The following is a 27,139-nucleotide window of genomic DNA, read 5'->3' on the forward strand; positions in this document are numbered from 1 at the left end:
CAATCTACTTTCTGATACACATTTTATAAACTCAAGAAATTCGGATAATTGCTCAGGACTCGTTTTTAGTTCTGACAAAGATTACTCTGAGATCCTTAATTCGATAGGAGCCCTGCTCAAACAGGCCTCGGTCTCAGGAAAATCGCACGAAGATGGTGTGTTTTGATGACCAGTTTAGTCGGAAAATAGGCAAATTTAAGCCATGCGTTTTAACTGTCAGGGAGCAAGGCAAGATTTGGTCGAGGGCTTTTTCTATACAGTAAAGAACAAAGCGGCACAGTCAGCTTTCACGTTGTGATATTCTGCAAAGGTCAAGTGTGAAGAGGAGGCAGAAACAACAAGATATAATAACCGCTTTCCTTCAGAATGCCCCCTCCCCCCCTTTCGAAAGGCAGTTAACATTTTAATTCTCACAGCAGCAATTCCAGCAGAAAATGAAAGGATAAAGGGCTAACTGACCAGCATTCACAGGTGCTGTGTGCAGAAATGCCAGTGTGCTGGAAGCTAAGATTCGAAATCCCATGTAAGTTTATTTAACCCTGGCTGTGCTGCCAGGTGGGTCCTGCAAGGTCTTTTAACTCCTGTCGCGTAGAGCTGGAAATGTAGTCAGGAGTGTGTAGTTAACAGCTGCTGACATCACAGCTCCAAACAGCCCGACTCGGGGAGCAATGCATCCATGTCCCCAAACTCACTTTAACCACAGTCAAACCAATCTCAACCCGACCCTAAAATCCGAATCCGAAACCACGGCCTCAGATTCATTTTGTTTTTCTTTTCCAGGAGATTTTGGCGACGGGGAAACGCCTGCGGATTGTAGAGTTTCCCAAATTCCTGGAAAGAGGAGTAGTGCTGAACTCACTCACTATCCCGCTAACAGGTTTTAGAGTTAACATTCCCACTAATGCATAATGAATTAAGGAATAGAACAATTCCCAAAACCTGGAAAACATCTCTAGGAGAAACAAATGAAATGGTGGGACTTCGTTTTCCTTTATCCAGTAACGTAAATTAGTTGGTATTTGTGTCTTTATATAACTGCAGTTGTGGGAGGTGGGGACGGGGTGAGGGAGGTGGGGAGAGCGGGAGTGGGGGGTGGGGGAAGCGGGAATGTCCCAGTTGAAGGGATGAACTTTTCTGTCAATTCACCTGCAACTAGAAATTCTTGTGCTACCTTCACACTGGAGATTTCGGGATATTTCAATGGAAGATAGTCGCCGTGGGACATATGAACAGGAAGGCCATTCAGCCGCAGGGGATTGAATGACAGCAACATTGTTTTTACCTAGCAACGCAATTTAATCCAATCTGAGCTACTGAGTGCGGACTGCTGTCAGGTATTTTGCAATACGTGTAGCGGCGTCTATTTTAAACAGAATTCTACCTCCCTCAGTCACAGCTCAACCACTTCACGAGTGGTTCCAAACTGTTTATTTCAAACTGTATTAAATTGTTTGGCAACTGCACAGATCGGTTCAAATCTAAAATAATATTGCACAACTTTCAACGTATCCCTTGTTTTGCATTTGAGGCAAGTTTTGGCCATAATGGTTGGTAATTGGAAACACAGCCCATAGAAAAGGGTGACTGGGTGTAATCTTCTCAAACTACTGAGGGACAGTCAGTGAAAACATATTTAGAAGCAGATGAGTGATATCCTGAACGCAGTGTTCGAGCTAATGTCTCTCCTTTTGTCTCAATAAATCAGCGTACAAGACCTTGATTTAATTGGACCGCTGCTAATGAAATGGCTGCAATATCATCGCGACGCCCGAGCACCTTTCAAGGCCAACCCTTATCGAATTATGGAGAATCGAGAACTCAGATCGGATTATTGGATTAGCCGCTTTCACTTAAAAAATGCTAAAATGAATCGGTCCCCGTGGTCCATCAATCCCGTTTACAAACCTCACTACTTGCTGAAGAGGTTAAACCAGACACAGACTGTAATGAGATATGAGGACCCACGTACACACTGATCACAACCCAATACACATCGCCAGCCTAAGATCAAACCTAAACTCCTGTAATTTAAACATTTCCAAGACCTATTTACTACCTTCAGAAACGCGACTCAGTTTTAATTGCTCATTCTCTGTGCTGGGCAGGTTGAGTGGAATTGCAGGAACATGAATCTCCCTTCAAAGAATATCTTTACGCTGTTTACTAACTCGCCTTCATTTATTGCGGCAACGAGTGACTCATATAGCAAGCTATTGAGAGTTGCGGGGAGATTAAGGAAGACCTAGCTGATAGTGGAGAAGCATAAATCATGCAGTAACTTATGGAGAATCTCTTCCTTATCACAATTTGCAGGGTTTTTTTTAAACACAGCAAGGTGAGCGCCATCAAGTTGCAGCAGAATCTGAGCACATGCTGCTTTTAGAAAGTGCTACTCCAACTCCCAAGTCCACTATCTCCGCTTGAGGGTGCCACTTTGTGGCAGCATGACTAAACATTCAGAACAGCGCAGGGGGTGAAGGCTGTTGCTTTGTGAGCGAGCATCCTCCAATACATCAGGTGTTGTTGCTCATCCTGAACGGGTTAAGAGACAGCACAATGTGCCCTGTCCTCCTGCGTAAGTCAGTGTGAGATTTAAATTCTTGCCTTGCCTAAACTCTGAGATAATACAAGAACAGTCTGTTAGCAGAGAATAAACAAAATCAATGGTTCCCACTGAAATAGGCAAGGGACAACATTGAAGGCAGGGAACTCCAATTTTTTGAAACGTGAAGGGACATAGCCATGAGCTATTTTAGTGGAAAGCGACTCAACCCTAATGTACTGACAAATCTTGTCGAAATTCCAAGGGGAAACTCTCAGTTGATACGACGAATTAGACAGACTCCTTGCTGGGATTTCTTTTGATGTTGGCCCCCTCACTAATTGCCTGGCGGTTGGTGAAAAGCACAAGGTTAAGTTCAAATCCAGTGGAGGCTGAGTTTGAGTGTTCACCCGCACTGTCGGTGCTGATGTGAACTGACAGACAGCAGACAGGAGATGTGTTAATTTAGCTGATTAGGACGTTAACATTTAGCCAGAACTTTGTATGCAGGTCAATCCTTTTAACATACAAAACACACGAGACATTAGCTTAGAAACGTAGGGCTGCTTTATGTGGAATTACAATTAAATATAGCGAACAGGCATTATTTGGGGCGCTGCTCGTGATAAGGAGAACATGTTGGTGATGAGAAGATGGAGCTAGAAAGTGGAGGAATATTCCTGCACGTTCTGACACTTTGTCCTGTCCAGTGATCTCCTTGACACATACCGTCCCCCAGTCAAGATTCTCTAAAGATAACGAGACCTGCATTTCTATAGGAGCTTTTCTGAGTTTAGGATGCCTCTAAAGTGCTTTGAAATCATTGGATTATTTTAGAGGTGTTGTCAGTGTTGTAATGTGGGAAATGCTAATCCAAATGCACACAGCAAGATCCGACAAAGAGTTCTCATAAATAACTAAGCTTTTGCATTTTGTTGGAAGACCTGAGATGTTCACTTTGCTTTTCTTTCCACAAATGCTGCTTGACCAGTTGAGTATTACAAAGTAAATAGCAGAACCCTTTGTAGCATCAACATACAGAGGGATCTCGGCTTAAGATTCACAGTTCCCTAAAGTGGATACGTTGGTCAAGAAGGCATATGGCATGCTTGCTTTCGTCATTCAGGGCATAGAGTATAAAAATTGGCAAGTCATGTTGCAGCTGTTTGGAACTTTAGTTACATTACATTTGGAATATTACACACAGTTCTGGGCGCTACACTACCAAAAGAATGTGAGGCTTTGGAGAGGGTACAGAAATATTTTGCCAGGCTGTTACCTGATTTGGAGAGAATTAGCTATGAGGAGACATTGGACAAATTCAGTTAGTTTTCACTTGAACGTCAAAATAGAGGGGTGGCCTGACAGAAGTTTACGAAATTATGAGACACGTGAATAGAATGGATAGTCAGATTTTTTTCCTTGAGTAGAAATGTCAATTGCTAGGGGACATAGGTTTAAAGTGGTAAATTTAAAGGAGATGTGTTAGGCAAGTATTTTGCACAGATAAGTGCCTGGAAGGTGCTGCCAGCGGAGCTGGTGGAGGCGGATACAATAGCAATGTTTAAGAGGTAGCTTGGGATACATAGAGGGAAAAGGTTTTAGTTTAGAAAGGCATCGCAAGTCTGAAGGGCTGAAGGATCCGGTGCTGTACTGTTGTTTATTCTTTTTGTATTTCAGTTTCAAGTTCACATTTTCGTTGTCTACAGTATTTTGCTTTGGTGTGTTTTGTCAGGGATTCCAACCTCATTCCTGATGAAGCGCTCCTGCCCGAAACGTCAATTTTCCTCGGATGCTGCCTGACCTGTTGTGCTTTTCCAACTCTCATCTTGACTCTAATCTCCAGCATCTGCAATCCTCACTTTCGCCTACTTGAAATACTGCCATCACCCAGCTCTACCTCACGGCACTCACCTCGACCTCTCCACTGTTACGAAATCATTTGTTTATACTCCAATATCCAGCGCTGCGTAAGGAAAATTGTCTTCCAATTAAATAGTGGGAAGATTACAGCCGTCGTTTACAGTCTCTGCATAAAATCTGTCACCCCACCCCCATCAACTTCATTCATCTCCCCGGCAATTGTTCGAGGTTCACAACCTTGGCTCACATTCTCAACGTTGGTGTCATATTTGATCCCAAGATAAGCTTTTGACCTCGTACATGCCAACACCAAGACCATCTTTTTCCACCTTCATAACAATATTTGACTTCTCTCCTGCCTCAGCACATCCATTGCTGAAACTCTTCCATGTCTTTGTTACCTCTGGACTGGACTTTTCCAGTGCAATCCTGGCTGATCTGTCACATTCTATTCTCTGTAAATTTAAGGTCATCCAAAACTCTGCTAACTATTTCATCTCAGGCTGAATCCCATTCATTCATCACCCCTGTGTTCACTGCATTATTTTGGCTCTCCTTTAAGCAACCGCTTAACTTTAAAATTCTCATTTACATTTATAAGTTCTGTGGCCTGACCTTTTTTCCCCCCAATCCCCATCTCCCGTCTCCTCCATCTCATTTCCCTCTTCACTGTGCTTATGTAGTTATGACCTCTTGAAAATCTCTCATTTTAATTTCTCCAGCATTAGTGACAATGTTGCCGAAGGCTCAAGCTGTGGAATTCGCTCTTCATTTCTCGTTCTCGTCTTGTAAAACTCTTTTTAAAATACATATTGTTGGTCAAGCATGGGTCACCTGTTATACTGCTTTGTGTGTCACAGTGTCAAATTCTTTTTAGCAATCATTCCTAGATGTACCTTGGGAGTTTATTGCTCTAAAGGTGCTATACAAATGCAAAGTATTCTTGTTGTAATTACATTTGTCAATTTAAGCAGCAAGGTCGGCAGAGATTGCAAACCAAGAGAGTGGCCATTTCATGTTGCTTTTGGTAGCTTGGGAAGAGAACAATATTAACAAGGACATGGGGAGGATTTCTTGCTTTCTTTTGAATTCACTTTTTTGTTAAATCGGACCAGAGGAACGTCTAAACCAAAGTGAATCGTGATTCAACTTAATGCTTCATTCAAAACAGTAGTCTCTCATCACAGTGCTGAGATGTTGGCTTAAGTTAAGATCTGAAATGGTAAATAGGCAGTGGAAGAGTTGCTAAATGAGATAAGTTGACACTTATATTAATGTAATGGCCAACCATTCTTCCCATTAAATGCGCACAACCACAAAGACAACCACTCAGGGACTAGATAGACTGGCCCCTTTCGTCTAATGCTGCACCTCCATTATTTTGTGATTAAATCTAAAACACTATTAATAAACTTATTGAATGAGTATAGAATTGACATATCAATCTTGATATAGGCAAGTGTGATGTAGTAATTTTTAAAATATAGTATAAATGTGCCTTAGATGATAGCTTAAAGCGTGTATATAAAGATCAATCATAATTGCACATCACTAAAAGCAGGGATACCCGTTAATAAAACGCAAACGTAGGACTTCAGCTCATTTCTATAAGATTATAACTGAAATTTATGTTTACTTTGCTAAACTACACTTGGAGTACTGTGAACAGCTCTGGTCCCCATATTGTACAAAAGGTTTGGAAACAGTAGAAAAAGTAGACAGATAATTTACAAGAACGACCCAGAATAAGGATATGTGGACAGTGAGATGAAAAGGTGTAGGGAGGATGCTCATGAGAAGAAGAAATACTCATACATAAAAGGTTATTGTGAAAAGTAGAAGTTCATAGTATAGGCAGTAACATATTAGCATGGATAGAAGATTGGGGAGCTGGCAGAAAACGGTGAGTATGCATAAATGAGCCTTTTTCAGATTGGCAAAATGTGATGAGGGGTGCCTCACAGGGTCTCTGTTGGGGTCTCAGCATTTTACAATTTACGTTGCTATTCATGATAGTACTTACTAATACTAGTAAGTATCACTGAGTAACAACACAGCCAACCCATCTTCATCTTTGTATGGTCCCATTATTAGCTTTTCTTTCTCGATGGTTTACTCTTATCCCACTCTTTGGTCTGCCTAAGTGTCCTTCTCTCCCACTGGGTTCAATCACCGTCTAACTGCTCACTCCTTCCCCTGTGCTCCAAACCACCCCCTGTCTTCAGCATATATACCCCCTTTCCCTAGTTACTATAGTTCTGAAGAAAGGTGACTGGGCTTGAAACCCTTTGTTTCTCCAGCAATTTCTGTTTTTGTTTGTGATTTCCAGCATCTGCTGAAAATTAGTCTAAGTGACTTCTACTTAGGAAGATGGATAATATTGTGTGCATAAGTCATGCCTGAAGAAACAAATGAAATTTTGCACAATTATAGTGTCTTTCATGACCACACAATGCCTTAAAGCACCATACAGCCAGTGAAGTGTTTTTGAAGTGTATGCAGTGTCTGTTTGGACAATTTGTCTGCTGATCATAACACTTTTTAAAGTTATTATAAACCTCTTTGCAAGTTTCAAGTTTGAACCTTTGAAAGGTGTCCCAAAAGCAACATCTTGGTGAAAAGAGAATGGATACGTCTGGGTATTCCCGTCACTTGGGCTGTCAAGCTTTTATCTCTTTGCTTCTTCTGAGATGAGATGTTTCTCATGGGGCTTTTCTTCAGCTTTTTTGCTTGAAATGCTGTGAAAATTCATAAATACATTTATAACAACTAGAATCTCAATAAATATTTAATTGCAGTATCAAACACTGAGAATTGCTGAAGTTCAACTTTAGAGTGAGATCTTCTGTTTATAAGAATTTATCCCCCAGGCAAACACAAGGGTATATTAAACACACCAAATGGATATATATGCCAGAGGGTACAGCTATCAGCAAGAAAAACTCTGAGCAGTCTTGGGCTTCTTTCGACTGAAAGCAAAAGACTGAGGGATGATTGATAGAGGTCTTGAGCAGATTGATAGGGTATACATGGAGGAATTATTTCCACTTATAGGGGAGACAAGAACTAGAGGTCACCAAAACAAGATTGTGATGAATAAATCCAACAGAGAATTCAAAAGAAACTTATTTTCCAAGCAAGTGGTGAGAATGTGGAAGTTGCATTTAGTAATTGGAGGGGAAAAAAGATAAGTGCCTGAGAAAGAAAGCAATAGAAGGATGTGATGATGGTGTGGAATGAAATAAGAACAGAGGAGGCTCACATGGAACATAAACTTTTTCCAGGGCAATTAAGGATGGATAAAACATGCTAGTCCACTCAGGGTCTCCCGCATCACATGAACTAATAAATAAACAAAAACACTGACATATACTGATTGGGTTGAATGACCTGTTTCTATACTGTAAATATTCCCACATGGCTGTATGTGCTGATTGGGAACATATGGTCAAAGGATTCAGGTATCATTTTATATGTTGAGAATGACAGTAGCAGTGTTATGCCTGAACATGAAGCAAATAGTGACAGATTGGCCCTGAACTGATTTTATATTGGTGGACATCCATTGTCCTGCGGATGAAAAACTCTACACGATGCATGTGTCTTTTCTTGTCCTTTATGTCTATAGCCTATTCTCCCTTTATAGTCTTCACCAAAAACAAAAACTGCAGGAATTTCCTCTCTATGAACATAACTTTGGAGCAAACTGTATTTGCACTGATACACCCAAATATGAGAAGGAGAAGGATGAAAGAAACATATGGTTCAGATCTGTCAACTTTTCTGCAAAGCTTACAGATCAAACTCTTGGAATCATCCCAGCCCTAACTCATGGAATCCTTTCAGACCAGTGAATTCTCATAAACTAGAAGATTAAACATATTCTGGCTTGATACAGTCAACATACAGAAGTATTTATTTAGCTACATATTTGCAAGTCTCCCTCTTAGGAAGTTGGATGATGTGCAGCTTTCTAACATCAGAATACAAGTGTACCTGATAAATTTACAATATAGAAGAAACTGTTTCAGCCTTTTGTGCTGGCTCTTTGCTGGAACATTCTAACATTAATCTCTCTAATCTCACTTCTTCCATAGATCCTGTCATCTCCCTTTGCTTCAGATATTTGTTTAATGTTTCCTCAAAAGACTTGACTTAGTCATTTCCTGCAGCAAGGGCTTTCTCATGAACTTTCCCTTTTAACCCTAAGTCACTGGTGACTCCTTGTCCAATTTAAGAAAATACCCTCTTCCCATTCCTTCATTTTTTAAAACTATTTCAGGAGAGACAGACCCAATAGCATGAGTCTTAGCACATATCTACACATCCTGGTGAATCTACATAGCCTGTTATAGATCTAAATCCCATTCTATATATACATTCTATGAGGTGCTCCCTTAGCATACCTGTAGTCTAACCAGGCGTCTAACCAGTAGTTCCCTACAAAATGTTTATGCTGAATTATACACATGTTGAGTATCTATCCAGCCAGAAGTTAACAAACTGAAACACAGATTATCAAACTAAAGTCCCTTGAAAATGCAATGGCTTCAGGTATCTATCTCTTCATCATGGCCTTTCTGAAATGCTTTATATTAGTTGACTGATACTTATTAGCTATTCCTGTAGTTGGAATTTCTTCTCGTATAGCTATTGGAAAGGAGTTGGGTGAGATGGTTGTGGGAACATGGGATAGGAAGGGTGGAATTGCAAGAGATATCCTCCAGGTTGTGCAAATATTTGTGAGGTATCCTTTCCGTCAAGTCAAATTTGCATGGTACTCATTATCTCGATCAATTAGTTTATTGTGCTGGATCTCATCAAGCTAACAGTAGCATTGATACCAATGGTGTCAGCAGAATTAGGTAAATTGGGTCTAAGCAATGCAATTCCATGGATTTCAATATCCTTGAATTTCCTGACGTATGAAGTTTCGGTACCCTTAGTTGCTGTAATTGGTTGTTGAGATATGAGAGAAAGTACCAATGGTTGTGTTGATCTTTTGAAACTTTTCCAGAGTCTATAAAAGTTACTTTATTGCTGTTAATGGCTTGTCTTGGTGCCTGGATGGTGCTTGGAATGGGTGGAAGAGGGAATGACAAGATGAAAGGAAAGTGGTTGATATGGTTACAGTACTCAACGATAATATAATGAATGTGATTGTGTCTGACATTTCAGAGATGAGAATGTCTTAGTCATGTTTTGCTTTCTCTGTCGGCCGGAGCTTGGAGATGTCATGGCTTTATGTTACAAGAGCAATGGAGAAAGATCAACATCAAAACAGACTGCAACTGTTTCCAAGTCACCACTTCCCTACCCAGTATTCCTGTGCCATCTACTGTCCAGGAATACTGCTGATGAAATTTTTACTGCTGGTTAGAGGGTTTATTGGACTTTGGTTTCTCCATCTCTTATTAAAATAAAATGTTCCAGCTCTGTCGGAATCTATGTTGTCCTTCGCTGGTATCATGAATTGACTTGGGAATAAATTGAACAGGATAACTAACGCACTCTTTAAACCAGCAAGGCATTCATTTTACAACCATTATTGTTGAAAATCATATTGATTTGTTAGCCTTAGACATTTTTTACCTGAGCAGCAAAGTTTAATCTTCTACAGATTGAAACACTGTCAGATTTAACAGTTCACTTCCCTTTGTTAGGATCAATAATTATAACAACACAAAGCAAGATGTCGTTCTATCGAGAAAGCAATAGTCCCTTTCTGACATTGATTTCTGAAACTGAGTAAATAATGAAACCTACGGTATCTGGAAAAGCATGGATGCAATTGCAGGATCTACCACTTTTCTGAATTAATATAATGTCTTCTTAATTTGCAATTGCTAACTTTCAATCAGTACCACATTCTACGTTGTGAATGTTGGAGACATTTAATCAGAGCAGGTTCATGTGTTGACTATAAACATGTCACACGTTTAATGGTATGACCTTGTACTAATGGTTGTATTACAAAGGAAATTTAAGTATACAATTTTCTGAGAAAAATTAACTGAATCATTCTGTAACTTGCAAAATAAAGCAAGTTTCTCTCTGCCAGCTGAACACAAGCATTTGCAAAAACAAAACGTTGAAATAATAGAACTTAGGGTTTTGAAAGAGCTTCATTGATCTAGCCATCCCAATGACAATGCAACATTCTATTCAATCAGAATCATATAGCCAAAGCATGCACTGGCTTTATGAAAATGTAATGCTCAATACCACACCCCTATTTATTGTCTGGAACACTGTAGGATCCTAATGCTCAAATATCTTCCCAACTCCTATTTAAAATTATTGACAGAACTACCTTCTACCAGTTTTTCAGATGAAATATGCTAGATTCCAAAAAACTCTCCTCTGTATCTATCTACAATGGTTTTAAACAGAGAGAATAGTTTTCTTCTGCTTACTGTATCAAAGCCCCTCATCATCTTGAAAACCTATATCACATTACCTTTTAAATTCTGTTCCAAGAAGAATAGTCTTAACTTTAGACTGGGGAGATATATGTTTCACTTGAAGTAGCCTTTTGGCTTGAGTCATCTTTTTGGGTTAAGTTGTGTTGAGAGAATTGAGTTTTTGAGTTGAGTCATTTGACTATTTGTGTTCAGTTAGGTTAAGAGAGCTGAGTGCTTGGGTCGAGTTGGGTTCAGAGAGTCAGCAGTTTGGTTTGAGTTGGGTTCAGCGAGTCAGCAGTTTGGTTTGAGTTGGGTTGGGAGAGTTAGGCACTTTGGCCTAGGTCAGGTTGAAAGAATTTCTATTCCTAGTTTTTCTTTCTCCCTGGCTCACCATTTTGCATCCCTTTGTCTGCCCAACTCTCTCTGAGCTCCTTTAATTCCCCTCAAGCCATCCAACCCAACCAGTCTGTGCCAGTGTTTATAATACTTTTATATCTCCTCCCCTTCCTCATCTAAAGTTACCACCACAGCTATCTATTCTTGTCTCCTTCATCTCTTTCTCAATCTTTCCTTTAAATGCATCTATACTATTTACTTCTGCTGCTCTCCATGTTATTGAGTTTCACATCCATGCTATGAAGTACTGGATCCATTAACTCACTTATGTCTCCATTAACCTCTCACAATTCTTTAGTGCTTTAAAATGTTACATCTCTGGGATTGGAACTTTGGGCAGCTTTGTAACTGGATAGGGGATCGAACATGACATCACCCTATTGTTTACTGATCAATGATCAACGACACATTAATCCTGCATACTCAAGGAATTGTAAATAGGTCCCTTCCAACAGCAACATCCCACCACTCGGCTTGAATGTTAGCACTGAATCTCAACCTAGGGCAATACGAGATAGCACAACGTTATGGTAGATTGTCAAGGACGTTACCTCTGGTCACCCTGTTATAGAAAGATACTATTTAGCTGGAAAAGTTTTAGAAGAGATTTAATGGATGTTGCCAGGACTGGAGAGTTTGAGTTATAAGGAGAGGTTGGATAGGTTGGGACTATTTTCACTGGAGCTTAAGAGGTTGAGGAGTGACATTATAGAGGTTTGTAAAATCATGAGGAGGGGTATAGATAAGGTGAATAGCGGGTATCTTTTACCTAGGGTGGGGCATTTCAAGACGGGGGGACATATTTTTAAGGTGAGAGAAGAATGATTTAAAAAAGACATGATGGCAATTTTTGCACACAGAGAATGGTTCGTTAGGAAGTGGTGGATGTGGATACCGTTACAATGTCAAAAGTCATTTGGACAAGTACATGAATAAGAAACATTTGGTGGGATATGGACCAAGCACAGACAGATGGGACTCGTTTAGTTCAGGGCTAAGAGTCTGTTTCCATGCTGTATGACTCTACTACTCTATTTCTATTAAACCACATCCTCTGCTTGACCTGAAACCATTGGAAAATCCAGTGAATCAATCTGTTCTTCCTGAAAGTCCATCCAACAAAAGACAATGACTGTTTTTGTGCCTGAACTGATTCAATGCAGATAACAAGATTTCCTTATTTTGTTTAGCCTTTTAATTATTTAAGAGATGTTTCTCCCATTTTCACAGCTATCACTGACCTATCTTTGCATGTGACACAGCTACATCACTTGCGCTTGGATTGATTGCTCTCTTGCTTTGTATAAGCTTTTACTGCAGCTTCTCCAGAGGATTTCAGATGGAGAGGAGAAACAAATTTTTTCAAACGCTTAGGAGATTTTGTCACTTCACTTAGGTTTGGCAATTCATTAATAAGGAGCTGAGAAGAATATTACATTTAGGACAGTCTCCCATAATAAAAATGAAAAACACATCAATATCTGATTTTTGTAGTATCATCACTTGACAAGTTTATTTATCAAGATAGCTGTGCTGGACAGCACCTACTTCACTGCAGTCATATTTCTAGAATTTTCTGTTTGTTTTTCACTTTGGATTCAGTTTAAACTGAGTTAATTTTATTTTTTAACCAAGTCCCACTTTACATCAGCAGCTCTTTGCTGAGTACTGCACAGCCCTATCTCCTGCACATCACAATGATCAAATCACATAATACAATATGTACAGATATAAAACTATATACATGTATAAAACTATCTATATCAAATATGCATATAATACAATAAATAATATTTTATGTCTAATACTGTAAATCTACATGATACTTATATGTAATTGATAAAATATTTACAAATGGAGACAAATGTCCCGTGCTAGTGTAAGCCTGGGATGATCATCGCTTCAGGTCTCTGCACTGCCAGGACATAATGGAAACTAACAGACTCAGTCAGCCAATGTACAACTGCCCCTGGATTGGAGCCCAACTGTGAGTTTGCTGTATCAAGGAGATCTGAACAAATCTCAGTTCTAATTCAGCCAGTTCTCAGCTACTTAAATTCAGAACTTGAATTTCCATAGAACCCTTCACAACCTCAAAATGCCAACAAAGCCCTTTCCAGCCAATTGGGTACTTCAGAAATGTCACCAGTGTTGTGATGGATGAAATGCAATAGCCAATTTGCTCCTACAGCAATATGATAAAGGCCACATTATCATTTTTATGACATTGATTGGTAGATAAATACTGGACCAGGATCCTGGAGAGAATTCCTTGCTCTTCTTCCAAAGTTCCAAGGCATATTTTACACCCACTTGAAAGAGCAGACAGACCTGGTTTAACATCTTATTCAAAAATGGCATCTCTGTTAGTGTAGCACTCGTTCAGCACAGCATAGGAGCATCAGTCAAAATTACGTACTTGAGTTTCAGTGTGGGGTTGGGTGGGGAAGTGGTTGAAAAGCAGGTATCGCGAACCCACAACCTCTGACTCATGTGAGTGCTTGTCAATTAGTCCCAAGTGGCCAACTTTACAATGTCTACTGTATCCAGCTGTAAGTTCAAGGTAATCTCTTGCCATTTTATTCTATTCTGCATTGTAATCAATTTCTCTAATGTGTATCTACTAAAAGACAGTCTTCTGGCCTATAAAGCTCTAGGTTACAAAATGAATCCAAGCTGGGATCTTACTTTGAATATTAGGTTGAGACCAAGCCCAGAACCCAGGTTTTAAATCAATTGTTGATACCTCACGTGAAACTAAAACTTTCTACTCTTCCATAGGCAGGCTGCAACTAGAGATATAATTAACTATTGAATTTGTGAATAATAGTTGATTTATTTGTTTGTTCTCAAGTTGTGGCTAGTCTTGATGAAGCTGCTATATTTTTGCCTGGATCCCTTGCTGTTTAATTGCTGTGACAACTTGAAATGGCAGTTAACTGTCAATCACATTGCTCTGAGTCTGGAGTCATATATGGGTTGAACTGAGTAAGGACAGCAGATTTCCTTCCCTATGATATGCTGGCTTCTGATGACAATCCCACAGTTTCAATGAAGAATTGGGGAGAATATTTTGTTTACTCAGAAGGTAGAGAGAATGTGGGATCTGCTCAACAGGAGTAGTTGCTAGCAATAATACAGATACAGTAAAGGGAAAGCGAAACAAACACACAATTGTGGAGGGAATAAAAAGGTAGGAACAGGAGATGGGTACTCAAACTTTTTACATGTTTCAAAGGCTGATCGGTGACCTAACTCGACACACCCACCATAGTCCTATATCCATTAAAGCTTTAAATAAAAAATACTGATTTAAGATTAACAATTTGGTCAAGCATCAGTTGTCATTTGGAAGGAAGTTCCAAACTTTACTTGCTATTTGTACGGAAATGTTTTTTCCAGTGATACATTAACAGGCTGAGATAAAGAAGGCTCTCATACAGCAAACCACAGGCATAGACTTGGCCCAGCTTTTTCATGATTCCAGTTTTTTTTTAATATTCAATTTGCCTTTGTAAAGTCTATTGAAATATTCAAACTAGCAAGGTGGGATTTGAACTCAGGCTGTCAGAATTATGACTCCTGCAAAAAACCTCTACAATCCTGTACCTGTTTGATATTAACTGAAGCAGTAATAAGTAAGTGTCCTGTATTTCTTATTACCTCCTGTTTACACAGCAAGTGAGGAGTCTGCCGTTTGCCAGCTGGTTATTTTCAGCCCCCAGCTTGGTATTGTGTGCAGGAGAAAGGCTTTGCTTTAATCCCTGAGGTTCTGGTAGTGCAAACAGGATGAAGGTGGCAGGTGAAGTGTCTGCAATGTTATCATTGGGACTGACAGGCAGCATTGGCACGTGCTGGATGAGGTGCAAAGTGCTGTTTGGGAACAGAGTGGGATCTCTCTTTACCCACTCATACTTCAGGAGTGCTATCTCCGACCCTGAGTTTAACATTAATCGCTGTCTCAACTCAAAAGACAGTAATTGCTTTGTTGCAAGCAACACTGGTTGCAGGGCTCACTAACGATGAAATTAGCAGCACAGAAGATAAAGGCTGCAGAATTCGACTAATGCTTTTATCAGCTGTTTGGATTGAGCATTCAGTGGATGGACTTTGAAGAGGCACAGAACTCTCTGGTGAACCACGGAGCAAGTGACAGAACTCTTTGATTCTTATGCTACACAAGTTAACCTTAGTAACTTGCTTACATGAACTTATGTAAGTGACATTACTGTTCAGTTTTTAATCATCTTCTAACTTTTCCCAGAAAACCATCCCATTCTTTCAATGTCAGGAGCCTTTAGGGCAATTGGTTTTGCTGCCATATATATATATACTATATAGAAATTAACACAGGAACAACAAACAGGACTAGAGTATCTGTCAAATGTACAGCTGTATTTCCTAAACTTATATTTTCTTTGTACACACTGTGCCTGGGTTATTTTGTCAGTCTTTGCAGCAAAAATGCATTAGCATTGCCCTCATCTTACAGCTATCAACGTCCTTGGGGTTACCCTTGACAAAGAACTCAACTGGACTCATCACATAAACACAGTGGTTATAGGAGAAGGTCGGAGGATAGGAATACTCTGGTGAGTAACTCAACTCCTGACTTCCCAAAGCCTGTCAATCATCTACAAAGCACAAGTCTGGAGTGTGATGGAATACTCCTTACTTGCCTGGATGGGTGCAGCTCCAACAACACTCAAAAAAAACTTGACATCATCCAAAACAAGAGCTCAAAATGTGTTGCTGGAAAAGCGCAGCAGGTCAGGCAGCATCCAAGGAACAGGAGAATTGACGTTTCGGGCATAAGCCCTTCTTCTTATGCATCATCCAAAACAAAGCAGCCCTCTTGATTGGTACCAAATCCAAAAATGTCCGTCACCTTCACCACCAGTGCTCAGTAGCAGCAGTGTGTACAATCTACAAGATGCACGGCAGAAATTCATCAAAGATCCTTGGACATCACCTTCCAAACACACAATCCCTTCCATCTAGAGGGACAATGGCAGATACATGGGAACACCACCTTCTGCAAGTTCCTCTCCAAGCCACTCACCTTCCATACTTGAAAATATATCACCGTTCCTTCCCTGTCGCTGGGTCAAAATCCTGGGATTTCCTCCCTAATGGCATTGTGGGTCAACCCATAGCACATGAACTGCAGCTGTTCAAGAAGATAGCTCACCACCACTTTCTCAAGGGCAACTAAGGACAGGCAACCTAATACTGGCCAGCTAGCAATGCCCACATCCCACAAATGAAACAAAAACTGCCTGTCTTCCCGATAGAATTCTCAATTGTTCTAGAATCTATGATTACTTTTTCCTATGATCAGCATTTATCCCTGAATCAATAATCAAGAAAAATCATATGGGCACTTTCCTCAATTCGGTTCAAGGGATCACATTGTGTAAAATTCAGCTGCTGTATTTCCCTATGTTACAATAGTTAACAACACTTCAAAAAGTCATTCGTTAGCAGAAAAGTGTTTTGGAATGTTTTACAGTTGTGAAATGTAAGTCTTATTTTATATTTGTTGTCCTTAACTTGACAAAACCAGCTATTTTAAGGTCAGTTAACTCAGGGAACTGATGATGCTGCAGTGTCTGCACATCAATCAGATCAGTTGCTTTTGAGTTTATTTTTAGCGCGTAATGTCACTACTTTGATTTTTCTACAATTGTGTCCTCTCTGAATATTCCCTCATCCTTTGACTGTCTGCCTGAGATTTGATGTCTGTGAGGGCTGTTGTGATGTATCTTTAAGAAATGTACCTTAAATTGCTATCTATTACTATCCACCATGAAACAGATGTTATGTATATCCCATGACTCTACAGTCAAGGTATTGCAGCAGTCCTAAAGGTAGATGGATGCAATTAGCTTCCTTGCAACCAGTGCACATATATTGTTTTATTTTCAAATAAAGAGCACCATTATTGCTTTACCAATCCTTGTTGTAGGATCGGTACATCTGTGTTATACAAAATAATTGACAGGGTCTACTATGTATCAACACTTGTGCTGTCCTGCCCTGTTGAGAATTTAGCCATCTCCTTCTTTGGGAAGCTAAGACAGCAATCTGGTGAGGCCAAATGCAGTATAACTCTAACATCAGGTGAATTTGGGGCAGATTTTCAGCTCACTGCACTTATCGTAATGGCTTGCCTGGAAAAAATGAAAAGGGGACAATAGAGCAGAAGAGAGGAGGCAGAGTAGATTGTGTTAGATCCTTTGCCAGGGATGCCCATTTTCCTACGAGTGAGTCAAAATAATTCCTGGTACCTTTGTACTGATTCCGGTTTAACTGTTGTGGCTGAACATGCAAGTAGTAGTTCTTGAGTGTCTCAAGGAGGTTGGTGTGAGTGAAGGTAAGTAGGGGAAACAGGATGTTCATGGTCATACTGTCACTAGCATGTTTATCATGCTAGTTAGCAGGTTGAGGGTGAACTGAGAAGGGGATTAAGTCCGGAAGATGATGCACTCCTAAAAGTTCTCAGCAATGTCAGGTGTGTAGTGCCCATTGTCACTTGTTCCATGATATAGACAATATTTCTTCAGTAGGGATAAGGAGATGGAGCTCTTCAGTTCTATACCCTCGGAGTTGACCTCATGGTCACCATGGTCGTGCCATTTCCCTCTGAGTTCCAGTTCCACCACAGAACACACCAGATGGCCTCCTTCTTTAGAGATCACAATTGCCCTTCCCACGTGATTGAAGATGCCCTCCAACGCATCTCATCCACATCTCGCACCTCCGCCCCTCCAACCGTAACAAGGACAGAACTCCCCTGGACCTCACTTTCCACCCTACCAACCTTCGCATTACCGACATCATCCGCTGACATTTCCTCCAAACGGATCCCACCACCAGAGATATATTTCCCTCTCCACCCCTTTCAGCCTTCCGCAAAGACCGTTCCCTCCGTGACTACCTGGTCAGGTCCACGCCCCCCCCAACAACCCACCGTCCTGTCCTGGCACCCTGCCTTGCCACCGCAGGAATTACAAAACCTGCGCCCACACCTCCTCCCTCACCTCCATCCAAGGCCCCAAAGGAGCCTTCCACATCCATCAAAGTTTTGCCTGCTATCCAGCAATGTCATTTATTATATCCATTGCTCCCGATGCAATCTCCTCTACATTGGGGAGACTGGATACCTCCCCGCAGAGTGCTTCAGGGAACATCTCTGGGACACCCGCACCAATCAACCCCACTACCCTGTGGCCCAACATTTCAACTCTCCCTCCTACTCTGCCGAGGACATGCAGGTCCTGGGCCACCTCCACCGCCGCTCCCTCACCACCTGACACCTGGAGGAAGAACGCCTCATCTTCCACCTCAGAACACTTCAACCCCAGGGCATCAATCCAACACACATTTATCCCTCCACCCTGGAGGCTCCCTGCCTCCATTCCTGATGAAGGGCTTTTGCCTGAAACATCAATGTTCCTGCTCCTCGGATGCTGCCTGACCTGCTGTGCTTTTCCAGCACCACTCTAATCTCATTTCCCTCTGAGTGTCTCTTGATGCATCAAAGAATCCTGGCATCTCTCTTCTTAGCAGTTTGGATGAGAAACTGGCTTTCTGTGAGAAGGCAGCCAGTGGTGGTTGATGGAAAATATTCAGTCTGGAGTCCAGTTACTAGTGGTGTGCCACCAGGATCTTTTTTGGGACCACTGCTGTTTGTCATTTTTATAAATGATTTAGATGCAGGCATAGGTGGGTGGATTAGTAAACTTGCAGAAGACACTAAAGTCGGTGGAGTAGTGGACAGTTTTGAAGAATGCTACAGGTTGCAGGGGACTTGGATAAACTGCAGAATTGGGCTGAGAGGTGGCAAATGGAGTTCAATGCAGCTAAATGTGAGGTGATGCACTTTGGGAAGAATAACAGGAAGGCAGAGTACTGGGTCAATAGAAAGATTCTTGGTAGTGCGGATATGCAGAGGGATCTCGGAGTCCATGTACATAGACCCCTGAAAGTTGCCACCCACATTGATAGTGCTGTCACGAAGGCATACACTGTGTTAGGTTTCATTGGTAGAGGGATTGAGTTCCGGAGCCATGCTGCAACTATACAAAATTCTAGTGTGGCTGCACTTGGAATGTTGTGTACAGCTCTGGTCGCCATGTTTCAGGAAGGATGTGGAAGCACTGGAAAAGGTGCAGAGAAGATTTACCAGGATGTTGTCTGGTCTGGAGGGAAGGTCTTACGAGGAAAAGCTGAAAGACTTGGGTCTGTTCTCATTGGAAAGAAGGCGGCTAAGGGGGGATTTGATAGAGACATACAAGATGATCAGAGGATTAGATAGGGTAGACAGTGAAAGTCTTTTTCCTAGGATGATGACGTCAGCTTGTATGAGGGGCATAACTACAAATTGAGGAGTGATAGATTTAAGACAGATGTCAGAGGCAGGTTCTTTACGCAAAGAATGATATGGGCATGGAATGCCCTACCTGCCAATTTGTAGTTAACTCAGCCACATTAGGGAGATTTAAACAATCCTTGGATGAGCACATGGATGATAAAAGGATGGTGTAGGGGACGAGCTGAGAATAGTTCACAGGCTGGTGCAACATTGAGGGCTGAAGGGCCTGTTCTGCTCTGTATTGTTCTATGTTCTAGAAGGTGATGTTGTTCCTCCTGGTTCTCACAAAGGAACAGTGGATCTGCCTCCCTCCCGCTCCTAGTGTGCATGGCTACAAATCCAAATCCACTTGACCACCCTCCTCAAGCCATGGCCCATTCACTTGAATCTCTTTTCTATCCTGCCAGCTAGTGATCATTTCAATGAGATTACTGTTTTCTTCAGATTGGCTCCTAGCCCACTCCCCCTCCATGAAGGTGTTTGATGTGGTTTACTCACTGGCAGATGGTACATCAGAAATCTACCAACTTCATCAACCTCTAACAACCTCAGCATATAACCTTACAAAACTGGATTTCACCAAATTTAAAAACCAGCTTTTACAAAGAGCTTTAAAATTAGAAGCAGGAGCCCATATAAGATTCTGAGTTGCTTCACGTGCTAATGTCTAATTGGTATCCACTGTCATTTATTGCATAACCTGTAACTAAATGTTCTTATTGAAGAGAAGCCTTTATGCAATCTATCATCATTGTGCAATCTCACCAGGGTGTAAAGTAGACAATAATGATTTTAAAATCTACTTTACATCCCTTCCTATTTTTAGTTCCAATGACTTAGACTCCAATGTTTTAGATTGTCACACAAAGTTCAAAATGATGCCATGCTTGACCCACTGAGGTTTTCATGTCCCATGCTCTAATTGTGGAAATGCTCTGTGAATTTTTTCATTCACTCCTCTCGTGTTTTTTTTTGCAGTGTCAGTTTAGTGGGTGACCTGTTATGAGTACTGTCATTCGCTGTGGATTTTGCAGCTGTCCTTTGCCTAAAACTGCTCATCAACTCTCGCACTCTTTCATTTCTGTCTCTGTCTCTCTCTCTCTCGCTCTCTCTCTTGCTCTGTCTGTATTAGTGTGCCCTTCTCTGCACCCCTCTCTCTGAGTCTCTCTCTCTCTCCATCTCTGTCTCCCTCGGTCTCTGTCCATCGTTCCCTCTGCTTCTTCCTGTATCTGTCTGTGTGCATCAGTGTGTGCGTTTATTGCACTCTCTCTGCCCCTTTGCTTTCCTGTCCTCTCTCTGTGCCTCCTCCTCCTCTGCACCAACCTTAAGTGCATCTGGGCGTGGATGTGTTCTTGTTTCTCTCTTTGCTCATTTATTTTCCTGTTTTTCTCTCTCTCTCTCTCTTACCCTCTCCCCAAACAGTTTGTTGCACTGTTAAGGGCAGGGTTAACACTGCATTGCAGGTGGCCAGTAATGGGGATGACTTGTCTGAAATATGCATGGCATTCAAAGCAGTTACTTGGGGAGTTCTAATTAGTTAATAAATTGACACAGAAATTAAATCTTTATTGTATGATAATTCTTGATCTAGAAACTGAAACTGGTTAGGTTATACCCAGCTGTCTGCAGTGACATTAACAACAAACATAAATTCATGAATATTTATTCCAACACTCCTCTGCTTTTATGGTGAGATCTAACAGCTCATTTCCTGTGCCTCGCACCCCCCAATCTTGTGCCAGTTTCTGAACTGTTGGGGATGAAACTGAGAGGGAGGAGATTCAATCTGAGGGTGGCATTTCAACCAAAGGGGTCATAGAGTCATAGAGCTGTACAGCACGTAAACAGACCCTTCGATCCAACTCATCCATGTCAACCAGATTCCCTAAATTAATCTAGTCCCATTTGCCAGCATTTTCCCCATATCTATCTAAACACTTCCTATTCATACACCCATCCAGCTGCCTTTTAAATGTTGTAATGCCTCCACCACCTCCTCTGGCAGCTCATTCACCCATACACACACCATCCTCTGAGTGAAAAAGTTGGCCCTTAGGCCCCTTTTAAATCTTTCTCCTCCCACCTTAAGCTTATGCCCTCTAGCTTTGGAGTCCCCCACCCCTGGGAAAAGACCTTGTCTATTTCCCCTATCCATGCCCCTTGTGATTTCATAAACCTCTATAAGGTCACCCCTCAGCCTCCGACGCTCTCGGGAAAATAGCCCCAGTCTATTTAGTCTCTCCCTTTAGCTCAGACCTTCCAACACTGGCAACAACCTTGTAAATCTTTTCTGAGCTCTTTCAAGATTTGCAACGTCCTTCCTACAGCAGGGAGACCACAACTGCCTGCAGTATTCCAAAATTTACAGGATCTGCTCAGCAGACAATTGACTAGCTTTCTCTGAATTGCTACAAATCTCTTCTGGAGATTTGGAGTTACACATCCAATTTTTAAATTCATTTCAGCTGAGATGAGTGAATTTTGCTCATTATCTGGGACTGCAAATCTTTATTCTCACTGCATTGGGCTTTCAGTTTCATTAGTCCTTATAGGTTGAGATTTCCATGATTTGGCCTCAACTTTACTTTTAATGGCTTCATTTTTAGGTCGGTATATTAAGCCCCTTAAGACAGTTGTGCAAAGTTCATGATGTTGAATGTGGCACTGGTGTCTGTCTAAAATTTCAGATTCATTTGATGCTCTCCTTCTGCAGTTATCATTCTAACCATCACAAACCATATATCATCTTGAGATCAGATAGTGATAACCTGTTCTAAGATGTACAGTGATCTCTCCAGCAGTCATTTTTAAAGGCCTGCTTTGCTTTTTTTCAAGAAATCCACTTGTGAGTTAAGCAATTCAGCTTCTTGAAGTTAGAGCACTGTTTTCTCATGCTGATCATGTTTCCTTTTTTTTGCATGGTGCCCTCTCCAGTATTTATACCCTGTGATCTTGGCTTGATCTTTCTGCTTTCGTTTCTGGAAACATTTCTTCCTATTCTTTTCTTGCTGGGCCTGGATTGTATATAGCGTAATGTATACCCTTATTATTATTCCATAACAACTCTCCAGAGCTGATGATCGATAACCTCAAAGCTCCTTCGCATATCAATAGCTTTCTTGATTGTTAGTTGCTCTACTCTCTACAGAAAACTGCAAGAGCGAGGTGCTGCATACGTTGTGAGCCAATATAATGCATTGTTGAAAGTCTATCTTCAGAATGAGCATACGTTTTGACCAACTGATTTTTTGGCAAAAATGGAATCTGCAGATATGCAACCCAATCAAGTAAGTTATTCACATGTTTACCAATGAGTTTCAAAGTTCATTGTCTCTCTATTTACCTTTAGTATTTTGATGAAAATTGTGACCCTGTTATTTTGTAGTATTTTGGCTCATTATATAGTTTGGCATAAGACCAAATTTATTTTATGCATTTCTTTTGATATTTTGACTTGATTTTGCAGCTGGAATTGCACATAATTTTTTTTAAACTTGTTTAATATTTGTCTAGAAGTTGAGGATAAATTGAAGTGTTTTTCTTGCAGAAAATATATGAAGCAAAACTTTGAATGTCCTTTTTTTCCTCTCAATTTCCAAGTTACTTTTTAGAGACTAATAACAGCATATTGTAATGAAGGAGATACTGAGGGTGCAAGGTGTTGTTTCTAAAAGATTATTCATGTCCTTTAATTAGTGTGACTACAGAATGCACAAAATCTGAGATTGGCTACAGCACAGAAGGAGGCCGTGAAGCTGAACCTGTCTTCACTGGTTCTCTAAATGAGTGAATTATTTATCTATTGTGAGGCATCTTTTAGAAAGTCTTTTAAAAATCCACATAAATCACATCTATTGCATGACTGTCCATGCCTTTAGTTTACATTTCACAAAAAGGCAATTGGTTTGGTCAACTAAGATTTCTTCTCACTAACTATTCATTTGTTGCATTTTTTTTTTGTAGATGGGTTTGGAGGGATATGGGCCGGATGCTGGCAGGTGGGAGTAGATTGTGTTGGGATATTTGGTCGGCAAGGACGAGTTGGACTGAAGTGTCTGTTTCCGTGCTGTATATCTCTATGACTCTGTGTGCACTCACACCAGGATCTCTTATGTCTAAAAAAAACCCATCTCTGATGACTGCTTACCAAATCCAAAAAGGTTGTAATGATGTATTCAAGGTGATTTTTTTTCTGGTGAATTTCATTTGAAAGTTGATGAGTATGTGAGATCTACTTAGCAGCTCCTGAGGAGAGTTCTAGTTGTCATTAAAATGGGGGCTCAGGACCATTTGTTCTTTTGTATTTGGGGACCATGATGTCTGATCTCTGATGAAATCATCTTTCAGTTGCCCAAATTCCCACAATTGAGCACCGTCACACAACCATCAGTATTCTCCACCTCATCCTGAGCTCCAGTGTTAAAAATATCCTGTTTGAGAAGAAGCATGAGCAAAGTGTTTAAATGGGTCTACAAGACATTCAATGTTTCTCCACTTTGGTTTAATGTTCCATTGTAAGGTTAAAGTTGCAATATAGATTGTAACAGCCTTTTCCCAGCACTATTAACACAGTTATTATTGTTGTTTGTTCATGATTTCTGCTTAACTCTGTGGAAATCTCATCATTTTGCCAATGAGGCTGGAAGAAACTGTAATCTGTCTTGCATTACCTATCATCTTCACAGAAGCAGGGACTGGAAAATTCACAGCCATACTGATTCACCCAGTAGTCCCAACTTGCTGTCTGAAGCTTTCCAAAATAAGGTTCTCTAGTGTGTTTTTTTTCCAGTGGCTGATCCTCTTACTGCTGTCAAAATCCATATAATTTTAACTGCAAAGTATTAATGCAATGTTACATGCACTGGATTTAATGGTTGCTGTCTCAAAACTGAAATCATCTACATGAGAGGTCACATGACGATGGCAAGCCACAGATTACAATTGCCTTTCTCCAAATATTACCTTTTTGACCCTTTACAGTGCAAAATCCTATAGACTGCTCCACTGACATCACCCCACTCACCCCTACTCACTCCCACTGGACATCCCCCAACCCAACTTGCAAACATGTCAAGTGGGAGTGAGCTTTTGGGCAGAGGAGACTCTGGTTTCAAAGGAAGGGTTGCTGACCTAAAGGTGTGGCTAGTGGGTTTAGAATCAGGGAGGACGAAACAAAAGTTCGAAGATTCTTTATGGGGCCCAGTGGAAACATCATGGTCCCCAAATACAAAAGAATAGATGGTCCTGAGCCCCCATTTTAATGGCACACTGGTCTGAGCCTCACACAACAGTGACCATACTAGTCCAAGCTTAAAATCACACTCAGGTACCAATAATGTCAAGCAATAATGGTGAATCTCGCTACCTTTGATGGTCTTGGGGAAGAGTCAAACGTCACATCCACTTGTTTGAATGGGAGCATTATCTTATCTAGTCTCCAGTCCAACATTGCTGAAAATGTACCAACATTCGGGAGCTTTCTTCTACAAGCCTATTGGTGTGGTTTACAATGCAAATACTTTAGTGAAAAATATTCAAAGAGGAGGAAAGACTGAGAATGATAAGGGCACAAAATGTACCATGAGTGGGCAATCGATATCCATCACCAAAAGTGACTTAGCAGCAGCAGTAGTACTAGTGAATGAGTTGGTTGGATTCTAAACGACATAACTGCTAGACTGGATCTGCAGCAGCTGATAAGGAAGCTAACAAGAGGGAAGACAAACTTGATCTCATCCTCACCAATCTGCCAACTGCAAGTGCATCTGTTCATGACAGTATCAGTAAGAGTGAATACTGCACAGTCCTTGTGGAGCCAAAGTTCTACTTTCAGAACATGCTCAGTTGTGTTGTGTGGCTGATCACTGTGCTAAATGAAATAGACTTTGAACAGATCTAGCAATTCAAGAGTGGGAATTCATTAGTCTCTGTGGGCCACGAGCAGCAGATTTGTATTCCAACACAATCTGTAACCTCATGGCCCAGCGTATCCCCCACTCTACCATTACCATCACACAGGGGACCAAAATTGGGTCAGTGAAGAGTGCAGGAAGACATTACATGAACAGCACCAGGCAAATGTTTAAATGCAAGCTTTTGCACTAGATCTACAACACTGGAATGTACCTGAAAATGTGGAAAATTGCCTGGTTATGTTCTATAGCCAAAAAAGCAGGACAAATCCAATCCATCCAAGTACCTTCCTGTCAGTCTACACTCAATCATCAGTAAAGTGATGTAAGGTGTCACCAATTGCGTTATCAAGTGGCAGCTGCTTAGCAATAACCTGCCCAGTGGTGCCCAATTTGGTTTTCGCCAGTGTCACTCACCTTATTATACTCTCAGTTCAAGACTGTCGATGATTGTGATTGTTGAAGGTCAATCACTTCAGCTCCAGGATATCTTTGCACAATTTCCTCAAGGTAGTGTCTAAGGCCCAGCTATCTTCAGCTGCTTCATCAATGATCATTCCGCCATCATAAGTTGAGAAGTGGGGATGTTTGCTGATAATTGCAAAATGTTCAGCACCATTCATTATTTCTCAGATATTGAAGCAGTACATAAGTGAGATTTGTACAATTTCTAGGGTTGCAAAATGGCAAGTAACATACATGCCACACTAGTGGCAGGCAATGACCATCTCCAACAAGAGAGAATCACACCTGGATATTGAATTGCATTACAATAACTGAATCAACACTATTAACAAAATTCACTATCAACATCCTTTATGTACCATTGACCAGAAACTAAACTTGAGTAGGTTAGAGGCTCAGAATCCTGCAACAAGTAACTCACCTCCTGATTCCCCAAGATCTGTTACCACCTACAAAGCCCAAATTAGGAGTGTGATGGAATAATTTCCACTTGCGTGAATGAGTACAACTCCAACAATATTCAAGAAGTATGAATGATCCAGAGCAAAGCAGGCTACTTGACTTGCACCACATCCATAAAATACACTCCCTCCACCACTGACACAGAGTATCAGCAATGAATAGTATCTACAAGATGAACTACAACAACTTACCAAGGTTCCTTAAACATCACATTGCAAACATGTGACCACTACCAACCAAAAGGATAAGGGCAGCAGATATGTGGTAACACCACTACATTGCAAGTTCCTCTCCAAATTACTCGCCAACCTAACCTGGGCGTGTATCATCCTAACCTAAGTGTCACTGCTTTAAAATCCTGGAATTGTCTCCCTAAAAGGATTGTGGGTAAACATACACCAAGTGGGCTGCAGTGGTTTGAGAAGGCAGCTCATCATCACCTTGTCAAGGGCAACTAGGATGGGCAATAAATGCTGACCCAGCCAGTGGGCACATCACATAAACACACTTTTTAAAAATTTAAAAATCGCACAACACCAAGTTATAGTCAAACAGGTTTAAATGGAAGCACTAGTTTTTGGAGTGCTGTTCCTTCATCAGAACTACCTGATGAAGGAGCAGCACTCCAAAAGCTAGTGTTTCCAATTAAACCTGTTGGACTATAACCTGGTGTTGTGTGATTTTTAACTTTGTACACCCCAGTCCAACACTGGCATCT

At 40.9% G+C, this 27,139-nt stretch overlaps 1 long non-coding RNA gene across 1 annotated transcript in view; it reads right to left on the reverse strand.

The window, feature by feature from the left end:
• Nucleotides 1-7,017: 7,017 nt before the first annotated feature.
• LOC122549265 overlaps nucleotides 7,018-27,139 on the reverse strand; it is a 72,707-nt gene continuing 52,585 nt past the window's right edge. Inside the window, exon 3 of the long non-coding RNA XR_006311473.1 lies at nucleotides 7,018-7,143. This is a non-coding gene — a long non-coding RNA (uncharacterized LOC122549265). The remainder of the gene's footprint in view (nucleotides 7,144-27,139) is intronic.

Source organism: Chiloscyllium plagiosum, chromosome 4 (genome assembly GCF_004010195.1).
Source record: "Chiloscyllium plagiosum isolate BGI_BamShark_2017 chromosome 4, ASM401019v2, whole genome shotgun sequence".
In the NCBI taxonomy this organism is placed as follows: Eukaryota; Metazoa; Chordata; class Chondrichthyes; order Orectolobiformes; family Hemiscylliidae; genus Chiloscyllium; species Chiloscyllium plagiosum.